We start from the raw sequence: 15,376 nt of genomic DNA, 5'->3' as shown, positions 1-15,376 counted from the left end.
AAAAGGCTTAGGCTCGCTGTTTTGACGGAAGTGCTGGGAGAGGTAATTGGAATCACCCGGCACACAAGACTAGTGCCTCCAAGCTCAGTTCAGGGATTTCCTAGTAATTCCTGTGGTAGACTGGTGCTACATACTAAGTTCCATATGTGAGATGGTAGCTGAACGCCTTGTCCAAAACCATCTTACTACTGAGAGTTGAGCACACCCTCAGTCCCTCACACTTCCACAGTGCCTGCAGAGTGAGTTTCACACGTCTTCACCAGAGACGATTGCCAGAGGCTTCTGAGTACAAGTTAACAATGCAGACCTGGAGGGTATCTCCAGGTGCAGTAGAGTGGTAATCTTGGAACCTCCTGACTCAGAGTACTGCTACCTTCTCACTGCCATAGGAATGCAGCTAGTTGACAGCTGGCTTCAAGACATGCTTCCCTGTGAGAGCTGAGGACAGGGCAGAACCCTCCCGCATGCTGCCTGACTGTAGGAGTGGCTGCTAACATCCTAATGTTAGTGGCTGGGAGAGGCTGCGGGAAAAGCATGTGTGAGCACTGGGCCTGAACTCCCGTGTATCTGAGTTGAATACAGCGATTTCCAACGGCTTTCCTCAACCAGAGTGTAGCTAGGTTCCAAATCCCATGTATGAGCGGGTAGCAGACATCTGCCTCCCATGCATACACACTTCTGAGAGTTGAGCTTATGGCCTGTACCTCCACAGCCAGCCTGCTGGTACCCTTGGCTTCTAAAAGGCCTAGGCTCGCTGTTTGACGGAAGTGCTGGGAGAGGTAATTGGAATCACCCGGCACACATGACTAGTGCCTCCAAGCTCAGTTCAGTGATTTCCTAGTAATTCCTGTGGTAGACTGGTGCTACATACTAAGTTCCATACGTGAGAGGGTAGCTGAACGCCTTGTCCAAAACCATGTTACTTCTGAGAGATGAGCTCAGCCTCAGTCCCTCACAGTTCCACACTGCCTGCAGAGTGAGTTTCGCAGGTCTTCAGCAGAGACGTTTGCCAGAGGCTTCTGAGACGCAGGGTAACAATGCAGACCTGGAGGGTATCCCCAGGTGCAGTCGACTGATAATCTTGGAACCTCCTGACTCAGAATACTGCTACCTTCTCACTGCCATAGGAATGCAGCTAGTTGACAGCTGGCTTCAAGACATGCTTCCCTGTGAGAGCTGAGGACAGGGCAGAACCCTCCCGCATGCTGCCTGACTGTAGGAGTAGCTGCTAACATCCTTATGTTAGTGGCTGGGAGAGGTTGCGGGAAAAGCATGTGTGAGCACTGGGCCTGAACTCCCGTGTATCTGAGTTGAATACAGCGATTTCCAACGGCTTTCCTCAACCAGAGTGTAGCTAGGTTCCAAATCCCATGTACGAGCGGGTAGCAGACATCTGCCTCCCATGCATACACACTTCTGAGAGTTGAGCTTATGGCCTGTACCTCCACATCCAGCCTGCTGGTACCCTTGGCTTCTAAAAGGCCTAGGCTCGCTGTTTGACGGAAGTGCTGGGAGAGGTAATTGGAATCACCCGGCACACAAGACTAGTGCCTCCAAGCTCAGTTCAGCGATTTCCTAGTAATTCCTGTGGTAGACTGGTGCTACATACTAAGTTCCATACGTGAGAGGGTAGCTGAACGCCTTGTCCAAAACCATGTTACTTCTGAGAGTTGAGCTCAGCCTCAGTCTCTCACAGTTCCACACTGCCTGCAGAGTGAGTTTCGCAGGTCTTCAGCAGAGACGTTTGCCAGAGGCTTCTGAGACGCAGGGTAACAATGCAGACCTGGAGGGTATCCCCAGGTGCAGTCGACTGGTAATCTTGGAACCTCCTGACTCAGAGTAGTGCTACCTTCTCACTGCCATAGGAATGCAGGTAGTTGACAGCTGGCTTCAAGACATGCTTCCCTGTGAGAGCTGAGGACAGGGCAGAACCCTCCCGCATGCTGCCTGACTGTAGGAGTAGCTGCTAACATCCTTATGTTAGTGGCTGGGAGAGGTTGCGAGAAAAGCATGTGTGAGCACTGGGCCTGAACTCCCGTGTATCTGAGTTGAATACAGCGATTTCCAACGGCTTTCCTCAACCAGAGTGTAGCTAGGTTCCAAATCCCATGTACGAGCGGGTAGCAGGCATCTGCCTCCCATGCATACACACTTCTGAGAGTTGAGCTTATGGCCTGTACCTCCACAGCCAGCCTGCTGGTACCCTTGGCTTCTAAAAGGCCTAGGCTCGCTGTTTGACGGAAGTGCTGGGAGAGGTGATTGGAATCTCCCGTCACACAAGACGAGTGCCTCCAAGCTCAATTCACGATTTCCCAGTAATTCTTGTGGTAGACAGGTGATACATACTAAGTTCCATATGTGAGAAGGTAGCTGAACGCTTTGTCCAAAAGCATCTTACTTCTGAGAGTTGAGCTCACCCTCAGTCCCTCACAGTTCCACACTGCCTGCAGAGTGAGTTTCACACGTCTTCACAAGAGACGATTGCCAGAGACTTCTGAGTACAAGTTAACAATGCAGAACTGGAGGGTATCTCCAGGTGCAGTAGAGTGGTAATCTTGGAACCTCCTGACTCAGAGTACTGCTACATTCTCACTGCCATAGGAATGCAGCTAGTTGACAGCTGGCTTCAAGACATGCTTCCCTGTGAGAGCTGAGGACAGGGCAGAACCCTCCCGCATCCTGCCTGACTGTAGGAGTAGCTGCTAACATCCTAATGTTAGTGGCTGGGAGAGGTTGCGGGAAAAGCATGTGTGAGAACTGGGCCTTAACTCCCGTGTATCTGAGTTGAATACAGCGATTTCCAATGGCCTTCTTCAATCACAGTGTAGCTAGGTTCCAACTCCCATGTCCGAGTGGGTAGCAGACATCTGCCTCCCATGCATACACACTTCTGAGAGTTGAGCTTATGGCCTGTACCTCCACAGCCAGCCTGCTGGTACCCTTGGCTTCTAAAAGGCCTAGGCTCTCTGTTTGACGGAAGTGCTGGGAGAGGTAATTGGAATCACGCGGCACACAACACTAGTGCCTCCAAGCTCAGTTCAGCGATTTCCTAGTAATTCCTGTGGTAGACTGGTGCTACATACTAAGTTCCATATGTGAGAGGGTAGCTGAACGCCTTGTCCAAAACCATCTTACTTCTGAGAGTTGAGCTCAGCCTCAGTCCCTCACAGTTCCACACTGCCTGCAGAGTGAGTTTCGCAGGTCTTCAGCAGAGACGTTTGCTAGAGGCTTCTGAGACGCAGGGCAACAATGCAGACCTGGAGGGTATCCCCAGGTGCAGTCGACTGGAAATCTTGGAACCTCCTGACTCAGAATACTGCTACCTTCTCACTGCCATAGGAATGCAGCTAGTTGACTGCTGGCTTCAAGACATGCTTCCCTGTGAGAGCTGAGGACAGGGCTGAACCCTCCCGCATGCTGCCTGACTGTAGGAGTAGCTGCTAACATCCTTATGTTAGTGGCTGGGAGAGGTTGCGGGAAAAGCATGTGTGAGCACTGGGCCTGAACTCCCGTGTATCTGAGTTGAATACAGCGATTTCCAACGGCTTTCCTCAACCAGAGTGTAGCTAGGTTCCAAATCCCATGTACGAGCGGGTAGCAGACATCTGCCTCCCATGCATACACACTTCTGAGAGTTGAGCTTATGGCCTGTACCTCCACATCCAGCCTGCTGGTACCCTTGGCGTCTAAAAGGCCTAGGCTCGCTGTTTGACGGAAGTGCTGGGAGAGGTAATTGGAATCTCCCAGCACACAAGACGAGTGCCTCCAAGCTCAATTCACGATTTCCCAGTAATTCTTGTGGTAGGCAGGTGCTACATACTAAGTTCCAAATGTGAGAAGGTAGCTGAACGCCTTGTCCAAAAGCATCTTACTTCTGAGAGTTGAGCACACCCTCAGTCCCTCACACTTCCACACTCCCTGCAGATAGAGTTTCGCAGGTCTTCAGCAGAGACGATTGCCAGAGGCTTCTGAGTACAAGTTAACAATGCAGACCTTGAGGGTATCTCCAGGTGCAGTAGAGTGGTAATCTTGGAACCTCCTGACTCAGAGTACTGCTACCTTCTCACTGCCATAGGAATGCAGCTAGTTGACAGCTGGCTTCAAGACATGCTTCCCTGTGAGACCTGAGGACAGGGCAGAACCCTCCCGCATGCTGCCTGACTGTAGGAGTAGCTGCTAACATCCTAATGTTAGTGGCTGGGAAAGGCTGCGGGAAAAGCATGTGTGAGCACTGGGCGTGAACTCCCGTGTATCTGAGTTGAATACAGCGATTTCCAACGGCTTTCCTCAACCAGAGTGTAGCTAGTTTCCAAATCCCATGTACGAGCGGGTAGCAGACATCTGCCTCCCATGCATACACACTTCTGAGAGTTGAGCTTATGGCCTGTACCTCCACAGCCAGCCTGCTGGTACCCTTGGCTTCTAAAAGGCCTAGGCTCGCTGTTTGATGGAAGTGCTGGGAGAGGTAATTGGAATCACCCGGCACACAAGACTAGTGCCTCCAAGCTCAGTTCAGTGATTTCCTAGTAATTCCTGTGGTAGACTGGTGCTACATACTAAGTTCCATACGTGAGAGGGTAGCTGAACGCCTTGTCCAAAACCATCTTACTTCTGAGAGTTGAGCTCAGCCTCAGTCCCTCACAGTTCCACACTGCCTGCAGAGTGAGTTTCGCAGGTCTTCAGCAGAGACGTTTGCCAGAGGCTTCTGAGACGCAGGGTAACAATGCAGACCTGGAGGGTATCCCCAGGTGCAGTCGACTGATAATCTTGGAACCTCCTGACTCAGAATACTGCTACCTTCTCACTGCCATAGGAATGCAGCTAGTTGACAGCTGGCTTCAAGACATGCTTCCCTGTGAGAGCTGAGGACAGGGCAGAACCCTCCCGCATGCTGCCTGACTGTAGGAGTAGCTGCTAACATCCTTATGTTAGTGGCTGAGAGAGGTTGCGGGAAAAGCATGTGTGAGCACTGGGCCTGAACTCCCGTGTATCTGAGTTGAATACAGCGATTTCCAACGGCTTTCCTCAACCAGAGTGTAGCTAGGTTCCAAATCCCATGTACGAGCGGGTAGCAGACATCTGCCTCCCATGCATACACACTTCTGAGAGTTGAGCTTATGGCCTGTACCTCCACATCCAGCCTGCTGGTACCCTTGGCTTCTAAAAGGCCTAGGCTCGGTGTTTGACGGAAGTGCTGGGAGAGGTAATTGGAATCTCCCGGCACACAAGACGAGTGCCTCCAAGCTCAATTCACGATTTCCCAGTAATTCTTGTGGTAGACAGGTGCTACATACTAAGTTCCATATGTGAGAAGGTAGCTGAACGCCTTGTCCAAAAGCATCTTACTTCTGAGAGTTGAGCACACCCTCAGTCCCTCACACTTCCACACTGCCTGCAGAGTGAGTTTCACACGTCTTCACCAGAGACGATTGCCAGAGGCTTCTGAGTACAAGTTAACAATGCAGACCTGGAGGGTATCTCCAGGTGCAGTAGAGTGGTAATCTTGGAACCTCCTGACTCAGAGTACTGCTACCTTCTCACTGCCATAGGAATGCAGCTAGTTGACAGCTGGCTTCAAGACATGCTTCCCTGTGAGCGCTGAGGACAGGGCAGAACCCTCCCGCATCCTGCCTGACTGTAGGAATAGCTGCTAACATCCTTATGTTAGTGGCTGGGAGAGGTTGCGGGAAAAGCATGTGTGAGCACTGGGCCTGAACTCCCGTGTATCTGAGTTGAATACAGCGATTTCCAATGGCCTTCTTCAATCACAGTATAGCTAGGTTCCAACTCCCATGTCCGAGTGGGTAGCAGACATCTGCCTCCCATGCATACACACTTCTGAGAGTTGAGCTTATGGCCTGTACCTCCACATCCAGCCTGCTGGTACCCTTGGCTTCTAAAAGGCCTAGGCTCGCTGTTTGACGGAAGTGCTGGGAGAGGTAATTGGAATCACCCGACACACAAGACTAGTGCCTCCAAGCTCAGTTCAGCGATTTCCTAGTAATTCCTGTGGTAGACTGGTGCTACATACTAAGTTCCATACGTGAGAGGGTAGCTGAACGCCTTGTCCAAAACCATCTTACTTCTGAGAGTTGAGCTCAGCCTCAGTCCCTCACAGTTCCACACTGCCTGCAGAGTGAGTTTCGCAGGTCTTCAGCAGAGACGTTTGCCAGAGTCTTCTGAGACGCAGGGTAACAATGCAGACCTGGAGGGTATCCCCAGGTGCAGTCGACAGGTAATCTTGGAACCTCCTGACTCAGAATACTGCTACCTTCTCACTGCCATAGGAATGCAGCTAGTTGACAGCTGGCTTCAAGACATGCTTCCCTGTGAGAGCTGAGGACAGGGCAGAACCCTCCCGCATGCTGCCTGACTGTAGGAGTAGCTGCTAACATCCTTATGTTAGTGGCTGGGAGAGGTTGCGGGAAAAGCATGTGTGAGCACTGGGCCTGAACTCCCGTGTATCTGAGTTGAATACAGCGATTTCCAACGGCTTTCCTCAACCAGAGTGTAGCTAGGTTCCAAATCCCATGTACGAGCGTGTAGCAGACATCTGCCTCCCATGCATACACACTTCTGAGAGTTGAGCTTATGGCCTGTACCTCCACATCCAGCCTGCTGGTACCCTTGGCTTCTAAAAGGCCTAGGCTCGCTGTTTGACGGAAGTGCTGGGAGAGGTAATTGGAATCACCCGGCACACAAGACGAGTGCCTCCAAGCTCAATTCACGATTTCCCAGTAATTCTTGTGGTAGACAGGTGCTACATACTAAGTTCCATATGTGAGAAGGTAGCTGAACGCCTTGTCCAAAAGCATCTTACTTCTGAGAGTTGAGCACACCCTCAGTCCCTCACACTTCCACACTGCCTGCAGAGTGAGTTTCACACGTCTTCACCAGAGACGATTGCCAGAGGCTTCTGAGTACAAGTTAACAATGCAGACCTGGAGGGAATCTCCAGGTGCAGTAGAGTGGTAATCTTGGAACCTCCTGACTCAGAGTACTGCTACCTTCTCACTGCCATAGGAATGCAGCTAGTTGACAGCTGGCTTCAAGACATGCTTCCCTGTGAGAGCTGAGGACAGGGCAGAACCCTCCCGCATCCTGCCTGACTGTAGGAATAGCTGCTAACATCCTTATGTTAGTGGCTGGGAGAGGTTGCGGGAAAAGCATGTGTGAGCACTGGGCCTGAACTCCCGTGTATCTGAGTTGAATACAGCGATTTCCAATGGCCTTCTTCAATCACAGTATAGCTAGGTTCCAACTCCCATGTCCGAGTGGGTAGCAGACATCTGCCTCCCATGCATACACACTTCTGAGAGTTGAGCTTATGGCCTGTACCTCCACATCCAGCCTGCTGGTACCCTTGGCTTCTAAAAGGCCTAGGCTCGCTGTTTGACGGAAGTGCTGGGAGAGGTAATTGGAATCACCCGGCACACAAGACTAGTGCCTCCAGCTCAGTTCAGCGATTTCCTAGTAATTCCTGTGGTAGACTGGTGCTACATACTAAGTTCCATACGTGAGAGGGTAGCTGAACGCCTTGTCCAAAACCATCTTACTTCTGAGAGTTGAGCTCAGCCTCAGTCCCTCACAGTTCCACACTGCCTGCAGAGTGAGTTTCGCAGGTCTTCAGCAGAGACGTTTGCCAGAGGCTTCTGAGACGCAGGGTAACAATGCAGACCTGGAGGGTATCCCCAGGTGCAGTCGACAGGTAATCTTGGAACCTCTTGACTCAGAATACTGCTACCTTCTCACTGCCATAGGAATGCAGCTAGTTGACAGCTGGCTTCAAGACATGCTTCCCTGTGAGAGCTGAGGACAGGGCAGAACCCTCCCGCATGCTGCCTGACTGTAGGAGTAGCTGCTAACATCCTTATGTTAGTGGCTGGGAGAGGTTGCGGGAAAAGCATGTGTGAGCACTGGGCCTGAACTCCCGTGTATCTGAGTTGAATACAGCGATTTCCAACGGCTTTCCTCAACCAGAGTGTAGCTAGGTTCCAAATCCCATGTACGAGCGGGTAGCAGACATCTGCCTCCCATGCATACACACTTCTGAGAGTTGAGCTTATGGCCTGTACCTCCACATCCAGCCTGCTGGTACCCTTGGCTTCTAAAAGGCCTAGGCTCGCTGTTTGACGGAAGTGCTGGGAGAGGTAATTGGAATCACCCGGCACACAAGACGAGTGCCTCCAAGCTCAATTCACGATTTCCCAGTAATTCTTGTGGTAGACAGGTGCTACATACTAAGTTCCAAATGTGAGAAAGTAGCTGAACGCCTTGTACAAAAGCATCTTACTTCTGAGATTTGAGCACACCCTCAGTCCCTCACACTTCCACACTGCCTGCAGAGTGAGTTTCACACGTCTTCACCAGAGACGATTGCCAGAGGCTTCTGAGTACAAGTTAACAATGCAGACCTGGAGGGTATCTCCAGGTGCAGTAGAGTGGTAATCTTGGAACCTCCTGACTCAGAGTACTGCTACCTTCTCACTGCCATAGGAATGCAGCTAGTTGACAGCTGGCTTCAAGACATGCTTCCCTGTGAGAGCTGAGGACAGGGCAGAACCCTCCCGCATCCTGCCTGACTGTAGGAATAGCTGCTAACATCCTTATGTTAGTGGCTGGGAGAGGTTGCGGGAAAAGCATGTGTGAGCACTGGGCCTGAACTCCCGTGTATCTGAGTTGAATACAGCGATTTCCAATGGCCTTCTTCAATCACAGTATAGCTAGGTTCCAACTCCCATGTCCGAGTGGGTAGCAGACATCTGCCTCCCATGCATACACACTTCTGAGAGTTGAGCTTATGGCCTGTACCTCCACATCCAGCCTGCTCGTACCCTTGGCTTCTAAAAGGCCTAGGCTCGCTGTTTGACGGAAGTGCTGGGAGAGGTAATTGGAATCACCCGGCACACAAGACTAGTGCCTCCAAGCTCAGTTCAGCGATTTCCTAGTAATTCCTGTGGTAGACTGGTGCTACATACTAAGTTCCATACGTGAGAGGGTAGCTGAACGCCTTGTCCAAAACCATCTTACTTCTGAGAGTTGAGCTAGGCCTCAGTCCCTCACAGTTCCACACTGCCTGCAGAGTGAGTTTCGCAGGTCTTCAGCAGAGACGTTTGCCAGAGGCTTCTGAGACGCAGGGTAACAATGCAGACCTGGAGGGTATCCCCAGGTGCAGTCGACAGGTAATCTTGGAACCTCCTGACTCAGAATACTGCTACCTTCTCACTGCCATAGGAATGCAGCTAGTTGACAGCTGGCTTCAAGACATGCTTCCCTGTGAGAGCTGAGGACAGGGCAGAACCCTCCCGCATGCTGCCTGACTGTAGGAGTAGCTGCTAACATCCTTATGTTAGTGGCTGGGAGAGGTTGCGGGAAAAGCATGTGTGAGCACTGGGCCTGAACTCCCGTGTATCTGAGTTGAATACAGCGATTTCCAACGGCTTTCCTCAACCAGAGTGTAGCTAGGTTCCAAATCCCATGTACGAGCGGGTAGCAGACATCTGCCTCCCATGCATACACACTTCTGAGAGTTGAGCTTATGGCCTGTACCTCCACATCCAGCCTGCTGGTACCCTTGGCTTCTAAAAGGCCTAGGCTCGCTGTTTGAAGGAAGTACTGGGAGAGGTAATTGGAATCACCCAGCACACAAGACGAGTGCCTCCAAGCTCAATTCACGATTTCCCAGTAATTCTTGTGGTAGACAGGTGCTACATACTAAGTTCCAAATGTGAGAAGGTAGCTGAACGCCTTGTCCAAAAGCATCTTACTTCTGAGATTTGAGCACACCCTCAGTCCCTCACAATTCCACACTGCCTGCAGAGTGAGTTTCACACGTCTTCACCAGAGACGATTGCCAGAGGCTTCTGAGTACAAGTTAACAATGCAGACCTGGAGGGTATCTCCAGGTGCAGTAGAGTGGTAATCTTGGAACCTCCTGACTCAGAGTACTGCTACCTTCTCACTGCCATAGGAATTCAGCTAGTTGACAGCTGGCTTCAAGACATGCTTCCCTGTGAGAGCTGAGGACAGGGCAGAACCCTCCCGCATGCTGCCTGACTGTAGGAGTAGCTGCTAACATCCTTATGTTAGTGGCTGGGAGAGGTTGCGGGAAAAGCATGTGTGAGCACTGGGCCTGAACTCCCGTGTATCTGAGTTGAATACAGCGATTTCCAATGGCCTTCTTCAATCACAGTGTAGCTAGGTTCCAACCCCCATGTCCGAGTGGGTAGCAGACATCTGCCTCCCATGCATACACACTTCTGAGAGTTGAGCTTATGGCCTGTACCTCCACATCCAGCCTGCTCGTACCCTTGGCTTCTAAAAGGCCTAGGCTCGCTGTTTGACGGAAGTGCTGGGAGAGGTAATTGGAATCACCCGGCACACAAGACTAGTGCCTCCAAGCTCAGTTCAGCAATTTCCTAGTAATTCCTGTGGTAGACTGGTGCTACATACTAAGTTCCATACGTGAGAGGGTAGCTGAACGCCTTGTCCAAAACCATCTTACTTCTGAGAGTTGAGCTCAGCCTCAGTCCCTCACAGTTCCACACTGCCTGCAGAGTGAGTTTCGCAGGTCTTCAGCAGAGACGTTTGCCAGAGGCTTCTGAGACGCAGGGTAACAATGCAGACCTGGAGGGTATCCCCAGGTGCAGTCGACTGGTAATCTTGGAACCTCCTGACTCAGAATACTGCTACCTTCTCACTGCCATAGGAATGCAGCTAGTTGACAGCTGGCTTCAAGACATGCTTCCCTGTGAGAGCTGAGGACAGGGCAGAACCCTCCCGCATCCTGCCTGACTGTAGGAGTAGCTGCTAACATCCTTATGTTAGTGGCTGGGAGATGCTGCGGGAAAAGCATGTGTGAGCACTGGGCCTGAACTCCCGGGTATCTGAGTTGAATACAGCGATTTCCACCGGCTTTCCTCAACCAGAGTGTAGCTAGGTTCCAAATCCCATGTACGAGCGGGTAGCAGACATCTGCCTCCCATGCATACACACTTCTGAGAGTTGAGCTTATGGCCTGTACCTCCACATCCAGCCTGCTGGTACCCTTGGCTTCTAAAAGGCCTAGGCTCGCTGTTTGACGGAAGTGCTGGGAGAGGTAATTGGAATCACCCGGCACACAAGACTAGTGCCTCCAAGCTCAGTTCAGTGATTTCCTAGTAATTCCTGTGGTAGACTGGTGCTACATACTAAGTTCCATACGTGAGAGGGTAGCTGAACGCCTTGTCCAAAACCATCTTACTTCTGAGAGTTGAGCTCAGCCTCAGTCCCTCACAGTTCCACACTGCCTGCAGAGTGAGTTTCGCAGGTCTTCAGCAGAGACGTTTGCCAGAGGCTTCTGAGACGCAGGGTAACAATGCAGACCTGGAGGGTATCCCCAGGTGCAGTCGACTGATAATCTTGGAACCTCCTGACTCAGAATACTGCTACCTTCTCACTGCCATAGGAATGCAGCTAGTTGACAGCTGGCTTCAAGACATGCTTCCCTGTGAGAGCTGAGGACAGGGCAGAACCTTCCCGCATGCTGCCTGACTGTAGGAGTAGCTGCTAACATCCTTATGTTAGTGGCTGGGAGAGGTTGCGGGAAAAGCATGTGTGAGCACTGGGCCTGAACTCCCGTGTATCTGAGTTGAATACAGCGATTTCCAACGGCTTTCCTCAACCAGAGTGTAGCTAGGTTCCAAATCCCATGTACGAGCGGGTAGCAGACATCTGCCTCCCATGCATACACACTTCTGAGAGTTGAGCTTATGGCCTGTACCTCCAGAGCCATCGTGCTGGTACCCTTGGCTTCTAAAAGGCCTAGGCTCGCTGTTTGACGGAAGTGCTGGGAGAGGTAATTGGAATCTCCCGGCACACAAGACGAGTGCCTCCAAGCTAAATTCACGATTTCCCAGTAATTCTTGTGGTAGACAGGTGCTACATACTAAGTTCCAAATGTGAGAAGGTAGCTGAACGCCTTGTCCAAAAGCATCTTACTTCTGAGATTTGAGCACACCCTCAGTCCCTCACACTTCCACACTGCCTGCAGAGTGAGTTTCACACGTCTTCACCAGAGACGATTGCCAGAGGCTTCTGAGTACAAGTTAACAATGCAGACCTGGAGGGTATCTCCAGGTGCAGTAGAGTGGTAATCTTGGAACCTCCTGACTCAGAGTACTGCTACCTTCTCACTGCCATAGGAATTCAGCTAGTTGACAGCTGGCTTCAAGACATGCTTCCCTGTGAGAGCTGAGGACAGGGCAGAACCCTCCCGCATGCTGCCTGACTGTAGGAGTAGCTGCTAACATCCTTATGTTAGTGGCTGGGAGAGGTTGCGGGAAAAGCATGTGTGAGCACTGGGCCTGAACTCCCGTGTATCTGAGTTGAATACAGCGATTTCCAATGGCCTTCTTCAATCACAGTGTAGCTAGGTTCCAACCCCCATGTCCGAGTGGGTAGCAGACATCTGCCTCCCATGCATACACACTTCTGAGAGTTGAGCTTATGGCCTGTACCTCCACATCCAGCCTGCTCGTACCCTTGGCTTCTAAAAGGCCTAGGCTCGCTGTTTGACGGAAGTGCTGGGAGAGGTAATTGGAATCACCCGGCACACAAGACTAGTGCCTCCAAGCTCAGTTCAGCAATTTCCTAGTAATTCCTGTGGTAGACTGGTGCTACATACTAAGTTCCATACGTGAGAGGGTAGCTGAACGCCTTGTCCAAAACCATCTTACTTCTGAGAGTTGAGCTCAGCCTCAGTCCCTCACAGTTCCACACTGCCTGCAGAGTGAGTTTCGCAGGTCTTCAGCAGAGACGTTTGCCAGAGGCTTCTGAGACGCAGGGTAACAATGCAGACCTGGAGGGTATCCCCAGGTGCAGTCGACTGGTAATCTTGGAACCTCCTGACTCAGAATACTGCTACCTTCTCACTGCCATAGGAATGCAGCTAGTTGACAGCTGGCTTCAAGACATGCTTCCCTGTGAGAGCTGAGGACAGGGCAGAACCCTCCCGCATCCTGCCTGACTGTAGGAGTAGCTGCTAACATCCTTATGTTAGTGGCTGGGAGATGCTGCGGGAAAAGCATGTGTGAGCACTGGGCCTGAACTCCCGGGTATCTGAGTTGAATACAGCGATTTCCACCGGCTTTCCTCAACCAGAGTGTAGCTAGGTTCCAAATCCCATGTACGAGCGGGTAGCAGACATCTGCCTCCCATGCATACACACTTCTGAGAGTTGAGCTTATGGCCTGTACCTCCACATCCAGCCTGCTGGTACCCTTGGCTTCTAAAAGGCCTAGGCTCGCTGTTTGACGGAAGTGCTGGGAGAGGTAATTGGAATCACCCGGCACACAAGACTAGTGCTCCAAGCTCAGTTCAGTGATTTCCTAGTAATTCCTGTGGTAGACTGGTGCTACATACTAAGTTCCATACGTGAGAGGGTAGCTGAACGCCTTGTCCAAAACCATCTTACTTCTGAGAGTTGAGCTCAGCCTCAGTCCCTCACAGTTCCACACTGCCTGCAGAGTGAGTTTCGCAGGTCTTCAGCAGAGACGTTTGCCAGAGGCTTCTGAGACGCAGGGTAACAATGCAGACCTGGAGGGTATCCCCAGGTGCAGTCGACTGATAATCTTGGAACCTCCTGACTCAGAATACTGCTACCTTCTCACTGCCATAGGAATGCAGCTAGTTGACAGCTGGCTTCAAGACATGCTTCCCTGTGAGAGCTGAGGACAGGGCAGAACCCTCCCGCATGCTGCCTGACTGTAGGAGTAGCTGCTAACATCCTTATGTTAGTGGCTGGGAGAGGTTGCGGGAAAAGCATGTGTGAGCACTGGGCCTGAACTCCCGTGTATCTGAGTTGAATACAGCGATTTCCAATGGCCTTCTTCAATCACAGTGTAGCTAGGTTCCAACCCCCATGTCCGAGTGGGTAGCAGACATCTGCCTCCCATGCATACACACTTCTGAGAGTTGAGCTTATGGCCTGTACCTCCACATCCAGCCTGCTCGTACCCTTGGCTTCTAAAAGGCCTAGGCTCGCTGTTTGACGGAAGTGCTGGGAGAGGTAATTGGAATCACCCGGCACACAAGACTAGTGCCTCCAAGCTCAGTTCAGCAATTTCCTAGTAATTCCTGTGGTAGACTGGTGCTACATACTAAGTTCCATACGTGAGAGGGTAGCTGAACGCCTTGTCCAAAACCATCTTACTTCTGAGAGTTGAGCTCAGCCTCAGTCCCTCACAGTTCCACACTGCCTGCAGAGTGAGTTTCGCAGGTCTTCAGCAGAGACGTTTGCCAGAGGCTTCTGAGACGCAGGGTAACAATGCAGACCTGGAGGGTATCCCCAGGTGCAGTCGACTGGTAATCTTGGAACCTCCTGACTCAGAATACTGCTACCTTCTCACTGCCATAGGAATGCAGCTAGTTGACAGCTGGCTTCAAGACATGCTTCCCTGTGAGAGCTGAGGACAGGGCAGAACCCTCCCGCATCCTGCCTGACTGTAGGAGTAGCTGCTAACATCCTTATGTTAGTGGCTGGGAGATGCTGCGGGAAAAGCATGTGTGAGCACTGGTCCTGAACTCCCGGGTATCTGAGTTGAATAGAGCGATTTCCACCGGCTTTCCTCAACCAGAGTGTAGCTAGGTTCCAAATCCCATGTACGAGCGGGTAGCAGACATCTGCCTCCCATGCATACACACTTCTGAGAGTTGAGCTTATGGCCTATACCTCCACATCCAGCCTGCTGGTACCCTTGGCTTCTAAAAGGCCTAGGCTCGCTGTTTGACGGAAGTGCTGGGAGAGGTAATTGGAATCACCCGGCACACAAGACTAGTGCCTCCAAGCTCAGTTCAGTGATTTCCTAGTAATTCCTGTGGTAGACTGGTGCTACATACTAAGTTCCATACGTGAGAGGGTAGCTGAACGCCTTGTCCAAAACCATCTTACTTCTGAGAGTTGAGCTCAGCCTCAGTCCCTCACAGTTCCACACTGCCTGCAGAGTGAGTTTCGCAGGTCTTCAGCAGAGACGTTTGCCAGAGGCTTCTGAGACGCAGGGTAACAATGCAGACCTGGAGGGTATCCCCAGGTGCAGTCGACTGATAATCTTGGAACCTCCTGACTCAGAATACTGCTACCTTCTCACTGCCATAGGAATGCAGCTAGTTGACAGCTGGCTTCAAGACATGCTTCCCTGTGAGAGCTGAGGACAGGGCAGAACCTTCCCGCATGCTGCCTGACTGTAGGAGTAGCTGCTAACATCCTTATGTTAGTGGCTGGGAGAGGTTGCGGGAAAAGCATGTGTGAGCACTGGGCCTGAACTCTCGTGTATCTGAGTTGAATACAGCGATTTCCAACGGCTTTCCTCAACCAGAGTGTAGCTAAGTTCCAAATCCC

The sequence above is a fragment of the Canis lupus genome, chromosome 7 (assembly GCF_048164855.1).
Source record: "Canis lupus baileyi chromosome 7, mCanLup2.hap1, whole genome shotgun sequence".
NCBI classification, from domain to species: domain Eukaryota; kingdom Metazoa; phylum Chordata; class Mammalia; order Carnivora; family Canidae; genus Canis; species Canis lupus.
Note: the sequence above shows the minus strand (reverse complement) of the source record.